This window comes from Pinus tabuliformis, chromosome 4_2, assembly GCF_031772625.1.
Source record: "Pinus tabuliformis cultivar Carrire ecotype Pingquan chromosome 4_2, CPIR1, whole genome shotgun sequence".
Classification (NCBI taxonomy): domain Eukaryota; kingdom Viridiplantae; phylum Streptophyta; class Pinopsida; order Pinales; family Pinaceae; genus Pinus; species Pinus tabuliformis.
Window position 1 is genome coordinate 885,377,936 of NC_142304.1, and position 15,844 is coordinate 885,393,779.

Below are 15,844 nucleotides of genomic sequence, written 5' to 3' on the forward strand. Positions count from 1 at the left end.
TTGGATCATGATAAGAATTTTTATATAATAAAAATATTATGGAACATGCCTCCAATTATCTTTTAAAAACATTATATCATGTCATATTAAGTCATATCATAGCATCATACAATACATTGTGAATGTATAACACATAATGGTTATAGTGTTTTGTTATAATATAAGCTACGTGTGGGAATTATGATAAATGATAAGATACAAGTTAACACATTTTGATGATACTAACAAGTTGTATAGTTATTGGTGGTGTGGTAAATGTTAGATATGACATATTCTATAAAGATGGTAATTCATAAATGTTGTTTTTGGGAGTTTCCATAAACATAATCGCCATTCATTAACTAAGAAAATAGGTGGGCATTAATGCCACTGAATTCATAACATATCACTCTTGGAATTTGTTAGGATTGATCTCTACACGCTCATTTATTTATTCGAAAATTTTGGGTATCACTTTGGTTATGTGTTGTGGTTTTCAGTTAATCTTGGACTTGCTCAGTTGTGCAATATATTTTACTGGGCTTTAATCTTAGAATTGGCGCATGAGATAGCTTTAGACGAGGTGAGCACCTTATGTGATTTGAAAGCGTTATAATAGCTTAATTTGTTAATAAATTTCATAGCATGGCTCTAGGTTAGCTGGTTGTTGAGTATGTCTCTCATATTCCCCCGTTCTAGCTTAGAAAATATTGTTAATTTTCTAAAGTTAAGCCATATTTTATCATTTTGTATTCCTACTAAATTTTCTTTTCTTTGAAAAAAGTGGTTATGAAAATTCGTTGCAGAAGAATTTATAGTGAATGAATTGTTATGCAAGGTCTCACTAATTTTTTTAGTTTCACTCTTCCATGATTGATCTAGGTACTTTTACTTCATAGACGTATGCAAAATTGCATTTAAAAAGAGCATGAAAACCACAGGTGCATACACATTAAGGAAGAGGAAAACCAAAGGAAACCATAAAGAAAAGAGCGCACACAACTTGATAACAAATTTCATCCAATATGGACTACGTCTTTAGGCCTTGCTCAAAGTGGGGAGGCCTCTTGTATTAGTCTTAGCAAAATCAAAATTTCATACATGGAAAAATTACACATTATACCTCCAATTCTGGGGATGGCCTAAAATTGCATTGCTCAGATCAAAAAACACACTGCACCATTGGATTCGTGGCAAAATTTTGTGAATTTTGAGTATAAAGTTGATTGGCTTCTATCAATGTGACCTTTAGTGCTATAGGGAATCTAAATATTCCTTACAGGAATATTTTGGGAATATTCCTACAAAATATACCAAGAATATTCATGCAAAATATTTCCTTCTCGTTCTCTCGAAAAGTGTGCCCGCCCACATGTAGCTCTGGTTCTTGGTTCCTTTGCAACTCATCCCCGTCCCTCTCACACTGCACCACGCAGCCTCCTTCCATCGGCAGTGTGCAAATGATTGGTTTATATATATTTCTATTGGTGGACCTACCAACATAGCATTGGTTGGCATGTTGACAATGGGGTCTGTGTGGGTCCATTAGCCATGTGGTGGTGCATGTTCGACCCCCCAGTAGACCATACAATACAATGATTTTTAAATAATAAAAAAACATGCGGCTAATGGTTCAACAAATTTGATTAACTGCCCGACAATTTTTTCTACCAAGTTGATCAGAGGTTTGGCGGGTTCGCCAACTTGGCAGCTCGCCAAACTTATCTGGCTACGCGCCCACCAAATTTGGCCTAGAAAATAGAAGAACCGCTAACTTAGTTGCCACTCGTAGCTCCGCCAAAGTTGGCATGGTCTAGGGTTGACTAGCCAATTTTGGGGTGACATGTGGTGCCCTACGATTGGGCCAAATGGCACCCCTAGATTGGGCTTTATCCAATGAATCTGAGCCTACCACGTGTTGGCTCTGGATTGACCAAGAATATTCCCCAAGTTCTGTTGACTATGTTTCCACATCATCGTTCGTATGATTGACATCAATTGACCTTGTTTCCATGTCACCATCCATATGGTTGACATCAACTTCCATGTGATAGTCTGTGGGTCTTGTTTGCGAAAAATTTTGTTGTTTGTCAAAAACTTCAGCGGGCCATAACTTTCGCATACGGTGTCGGATTGAGGTGTCACTTGCATCGTTGGATTCAAAACAAAAAGCTCTTCGATTTGAAATAGGTTTCACTAAGATTTGATAACTTCAAAATTTTAGCCTTTTAGGATCCTCCTAGATCATTCCCCCTCACCGAGGAGCTTTTGTTCCTCCAAAAGCATAAACATGACTACAATTTCAACCTGACTAATAGATACCCTGACATGAAACCTTCCCTTTCCTTCACCTTTGTACTTTGGAACTCGAAATGATGAAACCACCACTTGTATCATATGAAAACTTATAACTATTATTACATGTTCAATTATAAGACTAATCATGACCTGGGCAATCCCATACTTAACAAGAGTTTATAACATACTCATGGTCAAGTTTACATCAGAAACAAAAACCCATGTTATCAACTAAAAGGCTAAAAATATCACTACGTTGCAGATATGATCCAGGTGGAGATTGGTCGCCACCCACTTATTCCACCTAGATCTCCAGTTAGTTTCATCCATTTCCTTGATTATAGTAGCATTTAATATTTTTAGCAGTTTTTCGGGTCCTGAACTTCCGTTGTTTTGACCCCATAAACAACATTTTTTTGAGGTCCACAAAACTACAGCAAATCTTGTAGTACTCAGAGAGATATTTCCAACAAGGTATCGTACGTTCCAAACAGAGATCATATGATCAAGTTACGACCCTGGGAAGTTGGTTGCCCAACTAACCCCAATGGGGCCCACAAACTCTTGGTGTTTCATCTCCTAGGGTTAGTGTTTTGGTTGTTTAGGGTTTTCCTTTGTTGTTCAATTATAAAAATTCCCTTGAGCCTCATTTTAACACAGTTCAGAGGCATGTAGCCACCACATCTCTTCTTAGAGATAAGTTACTATCGCCCGAGCTATTTTATTTCCATTATGTATGTAAGAATCTTTTAGTTCTTTGATATTAATGAAATGAAATTTTATTTATGTTTAATCTTTGTGTTTATGTTTATATATGTATTTTATTGTGTTCTTGCATAAGTCTGGATCAGTGATATCAGAGTGATTGACTCTTTCTCTTCTTTTCTTTGCATGTCCCCAATGAGGTCAGTATATAAGGAGTTAGGGTTCGAATTGGTTAAACCTTTGCAAGACCAACCTCGCAAACCCTGACAACCTGCCATGGCAGAAGAAAACAAAGATGAGGGAGCAAGAGATCCTTTCAACCTATTTCTCAAGGAAGCCCTCGAGCGACAAAAGAACGCGATGATGGATAACTTTGTCCAGATCCTTCAGCGGATACCCACAGGCGACGCATCTTCATCCAGCAGCCACTCTAGAGGCACCACTCCTTTTAAGGTACAAGTTAACTTTGACATTCTCATATTTGAATGCCAGATAGATGTAGATGTTGTAGATAGATGGTTAAATCTGTTGGGAGAATACTTTTCGGTTCATGACTTTTCCAATCAGGAAAAGATTACTTTTTCACTCCTCAAAGCTGCCCCCCATGTCAAGGACAGGTGGGAAACCTATTGTGAACAAAAGGACAAGAGGGAATCCTCACTTTTTTCAGATGCACCCACTTGGAATTCTTTCTGAGACGCCATCAAGGAAAAATATTACCCTCTCGGGAGCTATGAAGATAAATACATAAAGTGGAGCACGTTGCGGTAGGGAAGGGACCAAGATGTGTCAGAGTTCACAATTTTTTTTCATACCCTTTGCACGAAGCTGGGTATCAAGGATTTTAAGTGGAATTTGGTACTCAACTACTGCGACTATCTACACAAATACATCCAGGATGAGATGGAGTTCATGGACATCTCCTTGCTTGGCATCGCCTATCAATACATTGTCAAGATCGAGCATAAATTTAAATAGAAGAAGCGAGACTTTGGATCTACAAATCCAAAGGAAGGGAAAGGAGTCCCCAAACCACAGAACAAAGGACAAAGCCAAGGCACGACAACCTAGGACAACCCATATAAGTCGCAAGAAAAGAGCAACACCACGAAGACAAAGAAGGACACAGGGAAATGGTGTGAGTTTCATAAGATCCCCACTCACAACACAAGTGAGTGTCGAGCCAAGCAGTCACTGGTAGCCGAGCTGAAGGCTTCTAAATCATATGCATGTTCTAACTATGAGCCAGAAAACAACAAGGCGAATGATAAAGGGAAGCATATCATTAATGTGGAGCCTAGTTCCACCGTTTCCACCACCAAGGTCCAATAGATTGAGCTCAAAGATCCAAAGGAGGGGGAGTGGATATTCCACTCATAGATGTGGGTGAAGGGTTCTCCTCTACAATTCATTGTTGAAAACAGAAGCCAAAAGAACCTCATTTCAACAGAGGTCATGAAGCAGTTGGGTCTACTGACCACACCACACCCATAGTCATACACCATCGGGTGGCTTCACCAAGGGTGAGATCTTTGCATCATCCAACAATGTTGCCTTCCCTACAACATCAAACCCTTCATAGATGAAGTATTGTGTGAAGTTTCTCCTCTTGAAGTTTGTGATGTATTATTAGGCCAGCCATACTTGTGGAAGCATCATATTGTGAATGAGTCGAGGCCTCACACCGTCATTATTTCTTTGGGAAACAATTTATATAGGATACCGGAGGTAGCACCGCCTACCGCCATCTCTTTGATCTTTGCGAAGCAATGTAGTAAGATCATTTCCCAAACCGTGAAATTTGTCTTCCTTACGATTCACCCTCAAGGAAATAAGAAGACTATGGCCACATCCACAGCCTCCAGACAGGGCTCCTCCACATGGAAACAATAGATGGACAAGGTCGTGGAAGAGTACAGGGACATCTTCACCTCACTCATCGGGGTACCCCTACATTGCCATGTCAAACACTCCATCGATATGACCCTAGGCACGCCGCTACCCAACGCAACAATCCACCGATGCTCTATTATAGGGAATGATGAAATTAAGAGGTCGATTCAGGAGTTGTTGCAAAAAGAGCACATCAAGCCCAGTGCATCACCATGTGGGAGCCCGATCATGTTGGTATGGAAGAAGATGACACCTGGAGACTTTTTATTGATTATTGGGCGCTGAATAGGATCATTTCTCGGAAAAGATATCCAATCCCATGGATTGATGACCTTTTGGACCAAATCAAGGGGGGAAATATTTCAGGAATATTGACTTGAATTCTGATTATCACCATGTACCAATTGATCCCTTCGATGTGTGGAAGACTACCTTCAAATCCAAGGAGAGCCTTTTCAAATGGTTGGTCATGCTTTTCAGGGTGATGAATGATCCCGCAACCTTCATGCGGCTAATGGACGACATCTTGTGGCCCTTTAGCAACTCGTTCGTGGTAGTATACCTAGACAACATCCTAATCTTCAGTCGGAGTTGTGAAGGGCACATACACCATATCTGATAGGTCCTCCAAACCCTACAACAACACAAATTATGTGCCAATTTGGAGAAATGCACTTTTGGTATGACCCAGGTTCAATATATAGGGTACATCATTAATGAGAAGTGTGTGCATGTGGACCCAGTCAAGATACAAGTTATTCAAGATTGGCCATCCCTAAACACTCTAACAGATCTCCGTAAATTTCTAGGTCTTGCCAATTTCTATCATAGGTTTGTGTTAGGATTCTCTCATATCACTTGGCCTTTAAGTCAAGTCACCAAGGGCGGAGCGAAAGCAAAGCTCTTTTGGCATGAATCCCAATAGAAATCATTTGTCGAATTGAAGCATCACCTCTTCTATGCACTAGTTCTCACATTACCTTACCTACAACGACTATTTGAAATTGAGACAGATGCATCTGAATATGCTATTGGTGCAGTTCTTACCCAGCAGGGGGATCCAGTGGCATATCACATTGAGGCACTTTCAAATATAGTCTGAAAGTATCCCCCTTATGACAAATAGATGTATTATATTGTGCAGACCTGTCGATAATGGAAGCATTGCATTATGGGGAAGGAAACAGTCATCCACACAAACCACTGACCCCCACAGTTCATACAGACACAAAGGAAGTTGCAAAACGATCACCATCAAAAATGGTCCACATATCTGGAATATTTCCATTTGAACATAAATTACAAGAAGGATTGCACCAATAATGTTGTAGACTGTCTCAACCGATCATCGGTTATGGCGCTGACTACTGTGCTCAACTCATTTGGACACGAGACTTCGGGGTGGCCGCATCTTTACAAGAGTGATCCAGAATTCAGCCACACATACCAATTGCTCTTGGAAGGTAAGAAAGTTCCATATTTTAAACTTCAAGGCCCACTATTATGCCACCTGGGACACCTTTGTGTTCCTACAAGTGAGCGTGTCAAGAAGATTTGTGAGGCGCACAACTGTTAGGTTGCTAGACATTTCAGAGTAGAGAAAATAGTGGCAGTGTTGCAGAAGTATTTTTATTGGTCGAACCTTCGACAAGGTGTTGGGAAGTACATCAGATCATGCATTGCCTAAGCAATTTCCAAACCAAAAATCAAGAACCAAGGCCTATATACTCCTATTCAGACTTGAGAATCCATTTCCATGGATTACATGTCAGGCTTTCCTTCTACTAAGCATGGAAATAGCCGCGTGTTCATGGTCGTTGACATATTCTGTAATATGACCATTCTGGAGGTCTACAAGAAGAGTATCACAACGGAAGCCACCGCTAAGATCTTCTTTGAACGAGTGTGGGTACATTTTGGGATCCCACAGTCCATTATCTCAAATCGGGAGGATAGGTTCCTTAGTACATTTTGGTTAATTCTTTGGTCGATGCTGGATACCAAGCTCACTAAGTCCATAGCCTTACACCCCCAAATTGATGGCCAAACAAAGGTTGTCAATAGGATGAGCATGCACATTTTGCGCATGTACAACTTGAAGCATCCACACACATGGGATGAAATCCTTCCCTAGTCCAACACAGGTACAACAAATGTTATGCTCTTAACCTGCAAAACGATACCCAAACATAGAATTTGCGAAGAAAAGATACCGAGAACACAGAATATGCGAAAATTATACCCAGAGCACAGAATAGCAATGATTTTATTATTCAGAGAGAAATGTTCACAGGCCTCTTCGAGGGGGCAACCTCCAATAGAGCAGAGCTCGATTACAAAACAAGACACAATGCTCCTCGCAGGGAGTCTCTATCCTTTATATATGACTCATACATGCAATACCACGAGCCAATATCGTGGGTTTTATTAATACCATCTATCTAATACTACCGCCCATTTACCATCTAACTAATACTACCGCCCATTTGCAACTAACTGTGGTCCCGTAATTAATTGCGGGTTAACCACTTACAAATATTAATATGGGCTTTATTGACTCTTGACTATGACATGATCCCATGACATAAATAAGGGGGTTAGGGTGGGACCCTAACATGCCCTCCCCCTTAAGACTAGCCTTGTCCTCAAGGCTGAAGCTGCGGAAACTGCTGAAGAATAGCGGTTGGTTCCCAAGTTGCATCTTCCGGCGAGGTATCTTTCCATTTGACGAGGACCTCCTTAATCATGCGGTCGCGCAGGTGCTTGTCTCGAGTGTCTAGAACCTGTTCAGGTTGAAGCCAAATTGATCCTTCTTCATCCAACTCAGGTAGACTGGTTTGAACTCGGCAATTGTTCCCAATCACTTTCTTGAGGCACGATACATGGAAAACTGGGTGGATTTTTGCTGTAGGTGGCAAAGCCAACTTGTAAGCCACTTCTCCAATGCGCTGAAGTACTTGATATGGTCCGTAGAATTTTGGAGAGAGCTTTTGACAGCCCTTGTCTTTGAGTGATGTTTGCTTATATGGTTGCAGCTTCAAAAAGACCTGATCCCCTTCTTGAAATTGGCGCTCTGATCGATGTTGGTCAGCCTGTTACTTCATACGGTTCTGAGCTTGATGAAGATTCTCGCGCAGGTGGGCAAGCATGGTTGCACGGTGTTGTAGGAGTTGATCCACGACTTGTACTTTGGAGCACCCCGTGAGATAAGAAGTAGGGGTCGGCGGAAGTTGTCCATAGACTGCTTCATAGGGAGTCATTTTGGTGGTGGCATGATAGTTGGTGTTATACCACCATTCCGCCAGAGGTAACCACTGTACCCAAAGGTGTTGTTTTTCTGAAGTGAAACACCTAAGGTAGGTTTCTAGACATTTGTTGACGGCTTCGGTTTGACCATCTGTTTGCGGATGATATGAAGTACTGAGTTTGAGTTGAGTGCCTTGTATTCTGAAGAGCTCCTGCCAAAAATTACTGGTGAAGATTGGGTCGCGGTCGGACACAATAGAAGTGGGCATGCCATGCAATTTGAAGATTTGATCCATGAAAGTTTGAGCAACCAAAGTGGGTGTGAATGGTTGGGGTAGGGCGCAGAAATGAGCATACTTCGACAGTCGGTCCACAACCACCATGATGACTGATTTGTTCCCGGACTTTGGAAGACCTGTAATGAAATCCATGGAGACCTCCATCCAAATTGACGCCGGAATGGGCAATGGTTGTAATGTGCCTGGTGTGTTGACGGTTTCCCCTTTGTGGCGTTGACAGACGTCACATTCTACTACAAAAGTAAGGATGTCCTGTTTCATGCCGGTCCAAAAAAATGATCTTCTGGTGCGAGCGTATGTCTTCTGAAAGCCCGAATGTCCTGCAATGGGAGATGAATGCAATTCTGCCAAAATGCGACTTTTGAGGGTGGATGTTGGTGATATGACGACTCTGTCCTTGTAGCGAAGAATATCATTCTGCCACGAGTAGCCCTTGCTGGAATTAGGATCTGCCTGTAATTGAGAAATGAGTTGGGAGAGCCCGGGATGTGAAAACCATTCCCTGCGAGCCTCTTCAATCCAGTCTGGAATGGGGAGGGATATTGCGAGCAGAGTACTTTCCTCCTCAAATTGGCGCGACAATGCATCTGCTACCCTGTTGTCTTTCCCTTTCTTGTAAATGATCTCATAATCATATCCCAGCATTTTGGCTAACCATTTATTTTGTTGGGGGGACGATAGGCGTTGCTCCAAAAAAATTTAAGACTGTGATGGTCTGTGCGGATTTGGAAACGTCGTCCCAACAAGTAGGGTCGCCAGGTCTCAACTGCATGTAAGATGGCCATCATTTCCTTCTCATAGGTAGATTGGCCCAAGTTCTTCCCACTTAGTTGTTGGCTGGTGAAGGCCAATGGTCGCCCTTCCTGCATTAAGACTGCTCCAATACCTGTTCCCGAAGCATCAGATTCAATGACAAATGTTTTGGTGAAGTCCGGTAGTGCTAAGACCGGAGTGGAACACATGGCGGTTTTGAGAGCGGTAAATGCCTGTTGTGCTTCTTCGTTCCAAAAGAAGGAATTTTTCTTTAGAAGTTGCGTCAGGGGCTTTGCTATGCGGCCATAGTTGCGGACAAATTTACGATAATAGCCTGTGAGACCCAAAAATCCTCTCAAGCTTTTCAAGGTCTTAGGTTGAGGCCATTCTGCATTGCCTGGATCTTTTTGGGATCCACCTTGACACCTTCACGCCCCACAATGTGGCCTAAATACTCAACTTCTTCCACGCCAAACGCACACTTAGACATTTTGACAAATAGTTTATGCGTGCGGAGCAGTTGCAAGAGGATATCTACATGCTGAAGATGTGTTGCCCAAGTGCCACTATAGATGAGTATGTCATCGAAGAAGACCAGGACAAATTTTCTGAGATATGGTTTGAGGAGGTGATTCATAAGGCTCTGAAAAGTAGAGGGGGCATTACAGAGACCAAATGGCATGACCAAGAACTCATAATGGCCTTCATGAGTTCTGAAAGCTGTCTTGGGAATGTCGACTTCCTTCATGCGAATTTGGTGGTAGCCTGAGCGAAGATCCAATTTAGTGAAGAATTGATCCCCATTGAGTTCGTCCAGCAAATCGTCAACCACTGGGATGGGAAATTTATCTTTGACTGTTAACTTATTGAGGGCCCTGAAGTGTGGACACATCCGCCACTCCCCATCTTTCTTGAGGACCATGACGACGGGAGATGAATAAGGACTAATGCTAGGACGAATGACACTTGCTTCCAACAATTCCTTGATGATTTTTTCTATTTCATTCTTTTGGGTGAACGGATGTCTGTATGGCCTCACATTTGGGGGTTGGGCCCCTGGAACCAATGTGATGCTATGATCATGTTCCCCTCGCGAGGGTGGAAGTTCATGAGGTTTGTCAAAGACCATCCGATGTTTATTCAAAATCTGTTGCATCTCAGGATGAATTTGCGAAGACATGGTGTCTACTACCTGGATGGCATTAAATTGAGCTACCACTCCATGATGGCCCTTTTTTAACAATTTTTCCATCCTATGCGAGCTTATGATAGAGGGGGCTCCCGCCTGTAGTCCACGGAGGGTATGTGTGAAGTCGTTCTGCTTAAAACTCATATATAACTCCTGGAAATCCATTGTGATTGGCCCAAGAGTGCGGAGCCATTCCGCACCGAGGACAATGTCGCAACCCCCCATGTGTATTGCAAACATGTGGGTTTTCAAATGATAATCCCCCATTTGAATTTTGACATTTTCACAGCGACCTTCACATTTCATTGTGCCCCCATCTGCAATCTGGACTTGGAAGTTAGAAACTGCCCGGACAAAACAATGTGCTGCTTCAGCGATCTTTTGGTGGATGAAATTATGGGTACTTCCACTATCAATCAAGACTACTACTGGGCGATGTTTAAGAAAACCCCTGATTTTGAGAGTTTGAGGGGAAGAAATTCCTGCCAATGCATGTAGCGAAATCATTGGTTCATCAGATACCATCTCCTGTTGGTTATCTTCTTCGGTCGCCTCTGGTTCCTCAAGTGGTGGATCTTCCTCGGTGGAGCTGTAGTCAGTGGCATCTATTTGAAAAAACTTGTGCTCTTTGCATTTATGACCCGGGGAATATTTTTCATCACAGTAGTAACATAGTCCTTGCTTCCTTCTTTCGGCCATTTCTGCCGGTGACACCTTTTGAATCTTAAGTGTCTGGGTCATATTGGGAGCCTGTGAGGGACGACCTTTAGCGGGGAAGTTGGGGCGGCTGGATTGGGCTGTTAATGCACGTTCCACCTTACGGGCTACCTGGCAAGCCTCGGTCCATGTGGGGGGGTGGTGGAGTAGAACCTGAGCTTTGATGGCTTCTTTAAGACCGCTGATAAAGCATTCCATGTAGAACTCATCTGTGAGACCCTTAGTGCGGAAGGCTAAAGCTTCAAAAGCAGTCATATATTCCTCCATTGTACCCGTCTGTCGAAGCTTAGTGAGACGCCCCAAAAAAGAGTCTTCCTGTTCAAAGCGACTGCGGAGCGTTTTGGCAAATTGGGCCCAATTCTGAAAATGTCCATTGCAGCGTTGATGCCATTCCTTCCATTGCAATCTTTCATTGTCCAAGTACATGGTGCCCACCATAAGCTTAGTTCCCTCATCTGTGATATGATTCAATTGGAAATACTGCTCCATTTGTGCTAGCCATGTTGACGTGTGAGAACCATCAAATTTCTGCATATCCAACTTGGGAGGACGCTGACTGGATGGTGGACGGGAGTGCCACATGTGAGGAGAGTGGCTAGACTCACCCTCATGGTAGTTATGGCCATTATACCCCTCCTCGTGGGTTGGCTCCTTGCCTTCTGGGAATGCCTGCTGTATCTGGTTACTCATTCCTTTAAGCTGAAGTTGTAAGAAGCTACTCATTCCTTGAAGCTCATGTTCGATCTTGGACATAGCCGTTTGGAGGGTCTCCATATGGTTTTCAATTTTGTCGATCCGTTCATTGGCCATCGCTTGAGCGCGAGTTTCTACCATACACCAACCTGATGAAAATTTGGGACCGCCTAAAAATTTTTACTAAGAAATTGAATGGTACCACCTTGCTCAGCTTGTCGTCCTGATACTGATGGGCTAGGTCACCAATAAGCGTCCCGGGAGATCTCAGACTTTTTTTTTTTTTTTTTTAGAAAACTCCTAACGGAGTTTTACTCCTTCCTGATCAATACTGCAGTCGCCAAATCCTCAAAATGTCAATGCCGCCAAAAGTCCTGCGAAAATTATATCCAGGTACAGGAACCCTTCCCAACTACTCCGATCTAGTGAATCTGAGAGATCTGAATGGTGGAACAACTGCTGCTGCTGATCTGAAATATCCGATCTGGTGGATCTGAGAGATCTGAATGGTGGACAACTGTTGTTGCTGATCTGGAATAGATGATGTGTGATCCCCCGTTAGAAAGGGAACTATGGTCTTGGGGAGTGTCAGGTGCTACAGATCGCAATATACATAAGGGTCTGACAGTAGTACTCGGCCCAATGTTTCAGGGCTCTAACTAAGGAGGATCGACCGTACCCTTAGCCGTACAACCCGACTACCCTATCGTACGGGCGAGTAATCTCTCCGAGTGCTGTTCTCGGTGTACTGTAGCCACAAGACGGCCGAAGGTTGATCTATGGCGAGGTTTCAAGGGAGCTAGGGGGCTTCCTATATACCCAGAGGGTACGTGGAAGACAGTCCATGCGCGGTTCTGTCTAATGCGCTACTACTCGAACGGGTACCCACAAGGGTTACAAGGGAGTCCAACAGACATGACCACCTCTTGTATTTCCTGCGTGCATGCCTCCCCAAATCCGCAGGTTTATGCGCTTAACGACAGATCCCGTGGTTTAAAGACGCCGGAACACGTCTCTAGCCTAAAAACAATTTTGCTAAAATTTGGAGATCCCACCGAGCCCTGGAAAGTGCTCTGATACCACTTGTTATGCTCTTAACCTGCAAAGCGATACCCAAACATAGAATTTGCGAAGAAAAGATACCGAGAACACAGAATATGCGAAAATTATACCCAGAGCACAGAATAGCAATGATTTTATTATTCAGAGAGAAATGTTCACAGGCCTCTTCGAGGGGGCAACCTCCAATAGAGCAGAGCTCGATTACAAAACAAGACACAATGCTCCTCGCAGGGAGTCTCTATCCTTTATATATGACTCATACATGCAATACCATGAGCCAATATCGTGGGTTTTATTAATACCATCTATCTAATACTACCGCCCATTTACCATCTAACTAATACTACCGCCCATTTGCAACTAACTGTGGTCCCGTAATTAATTGCGGGTTAACCACTTACAAATATTAATATGGGCTTTATTGACTCTTGACTATGACGTGATCCCATGACATAAATAATGGGGTTAGGGTGGGACCCTAACAACAAATCTCTCCATATCTCAACTGGACACAACCCCTTTCAGGTGGGGTTGGGATTCCACCAATTATGTCCCATTGATGTGGACATACCATTTGCAGCTACTCAAGCAGATTTGGCTCATGTCCAGTCCGAAGTTGAATGCTCTAACAGCTTCATTGAGCACATTAGACACATCCTCCACCAGGTCCATGACATATTGGATAGATCCAATGCTAAGTACAAGTAGTGTCCTGATCAACATCGAGTGCCACACAAGTTGCAGAAGGATCTGTTATGGCAGACAAATCACTCTTGCGAACAAGAGAGATCTCCCTAGATTCAAAAAGAGATCTAGTAACAAACAGACAAGTGATCGTTACCTTTCCTTAATTCATAACTGAAGAATGAAGTGTGATGTATGCAAGATCCTCTTACCTTTTCTACAAAATGTCTATGGAATTCCTTCCGATGCTTTCAAAATCTCTTACTCATTGATTCAAAGGAATATATGCATAAAAAGAAACAAACAAGGCATAAAAGCATAGTGTAGATAAAGATGAAACACAAAGTAAATGAAAATTACAACATAGCACATATCATACGATTAAACCAATATTTAGTTATAAATCATGCAAAAGATCAAGGAGATTTGCAAAGAGCATTAAAACAAGTGAAGTAGGATAGAAACAGTAGCTTGTATTAATCTTTGAACAAGAAGAATAAATACAACCTTGCTTTGATGATGTAAGCCTCCTCCCAATAGTTTCCAATCCTCCCCTTAGGTGACAAGATTTCTAGCCCTATTCCAACAGTATAAGTCTAAATTCAAAAGTCCTTGTTGAGTCTCCAAAATGTCATCCATTTTCACCTTCATTTCCATCATTTTACCGTTATTTCGTAGCTCTGTAACTCCATAACCTTACATTAAGTAACCATTTTCATCATTACATGGGTTTATCATTATTATTTTCCAACTCATTGATTTTAAGTATTATAAGTGAATTTGTGATTAAATGTTAGGAAATTAATATATTTTCATTATATCTAAAAGTGTTATGAGTTTTGTGATATTGTAGGCTTACTTGGAGATTCTAGAAGGGTCCTACTTGACCATCCAACCACAAATTCGAATTTCAAATTCCAACTCATGAGGATTTTTGAAATGATTATAGAAGATGTGGATCATCAACTATGCACATTCAAAGGAGAAGAATCATAGATGAGAGAATTTTGAGAGGATTTGTATTTTACATTTTTAGGAGGTTAGTTGTAATCACAAGAGAGAAATGTGGATTTAGGAAAGATCTAAGGATCTATACTTATTGTATAATTATCCTCATTTTTTGTATAAATAGGAGTGCACCCTTCATACAAAGGGTTGTCAGTTGTTAGTTGTTAGTTATCAATTGTCAATTGTAACTAGTTAGTGTTGTTGTTAGTGATAGTTGCGAGTTGGAGGTTCCAAGTTCCATCCATGTGGTTTGTAAAGTGAGGAGAGATAATTCTTGTAATATCTTGTAACTTCATCTTTATGAAATACATACAGGCACTTTGATATCCAATATGTGATACTTTGTTTAGTGTGCTTGCTGAGGAATGGAGGGCTCCCGTCAACCATAGTTTGCACATCTTTGTACATATTGGTAACATAGTGTAGTTGTTTTATTTCATTTATTTTCGTGCAAGTGTGCTTTTACTTTCAGCAAGTGTGATTTCATTTCAGTAAGTGTGATTTACTTTTCAGCAGGTGTGATTTCAATTATGCAAGTGTGGTGTGATTTCATTTATGCAAGTGTGGTGTGATTTCAGTTCTTCAAGTGTGATTTCAATTTCAAGCATGTGTGATTTCCTTTATGCAAGTGTGATTTCAACTTATTTATGTTTGGTTTTGATTGAATTAATTTATTATGTTTTGTAATTAGTTTTAAATTGCGTTAGAATAATCTAATCTGAAAGATAACCACCTAGTACGTATAGTACATGTATTCCTCATCAGTTTACGAAACCTTGGGTTGACAAATTAAATGACAGGGATTTAACTAACAATTAAATCACCCAACATTTTGGCACCGTTGTCAGGGAGGTGTAATAAGTGTTTATTTTGAAGTTTAGACAACTCATAATAGTTGCATGCATTCTTAGATGCATGGTTAAAATCATATTAAATCATTTTGCATATTAAATTTCAATAATTTTTCAATGCTTTGTACTAATCTGTGTGCACGACAGGAATTATCAACCAGTTGGAGTAATTCACAGACAATTAAGGAGTTTGAAGAATGTCCTTCCAAGAACTCTCTCGAATCCTAGAAACAACTGGGATATCTGCTTCTCAGGAAGAGTATATTTTAACTGCATTCAAAAATTTATTTGTCTCTCCACCTCCACAAGAAGATCTTCAAGTCTCTTTTGATTCCTCTTGTCAATTTGTTGAAGAGACTGAAGAATCATGCAATATTGTTGATGGGGAGAAACTACTAGAATTTGAGGAATGCATAATAAAGGAGGATATTCAAAGTGATTTAAACCAAGAAAGGAATTAGGAATGT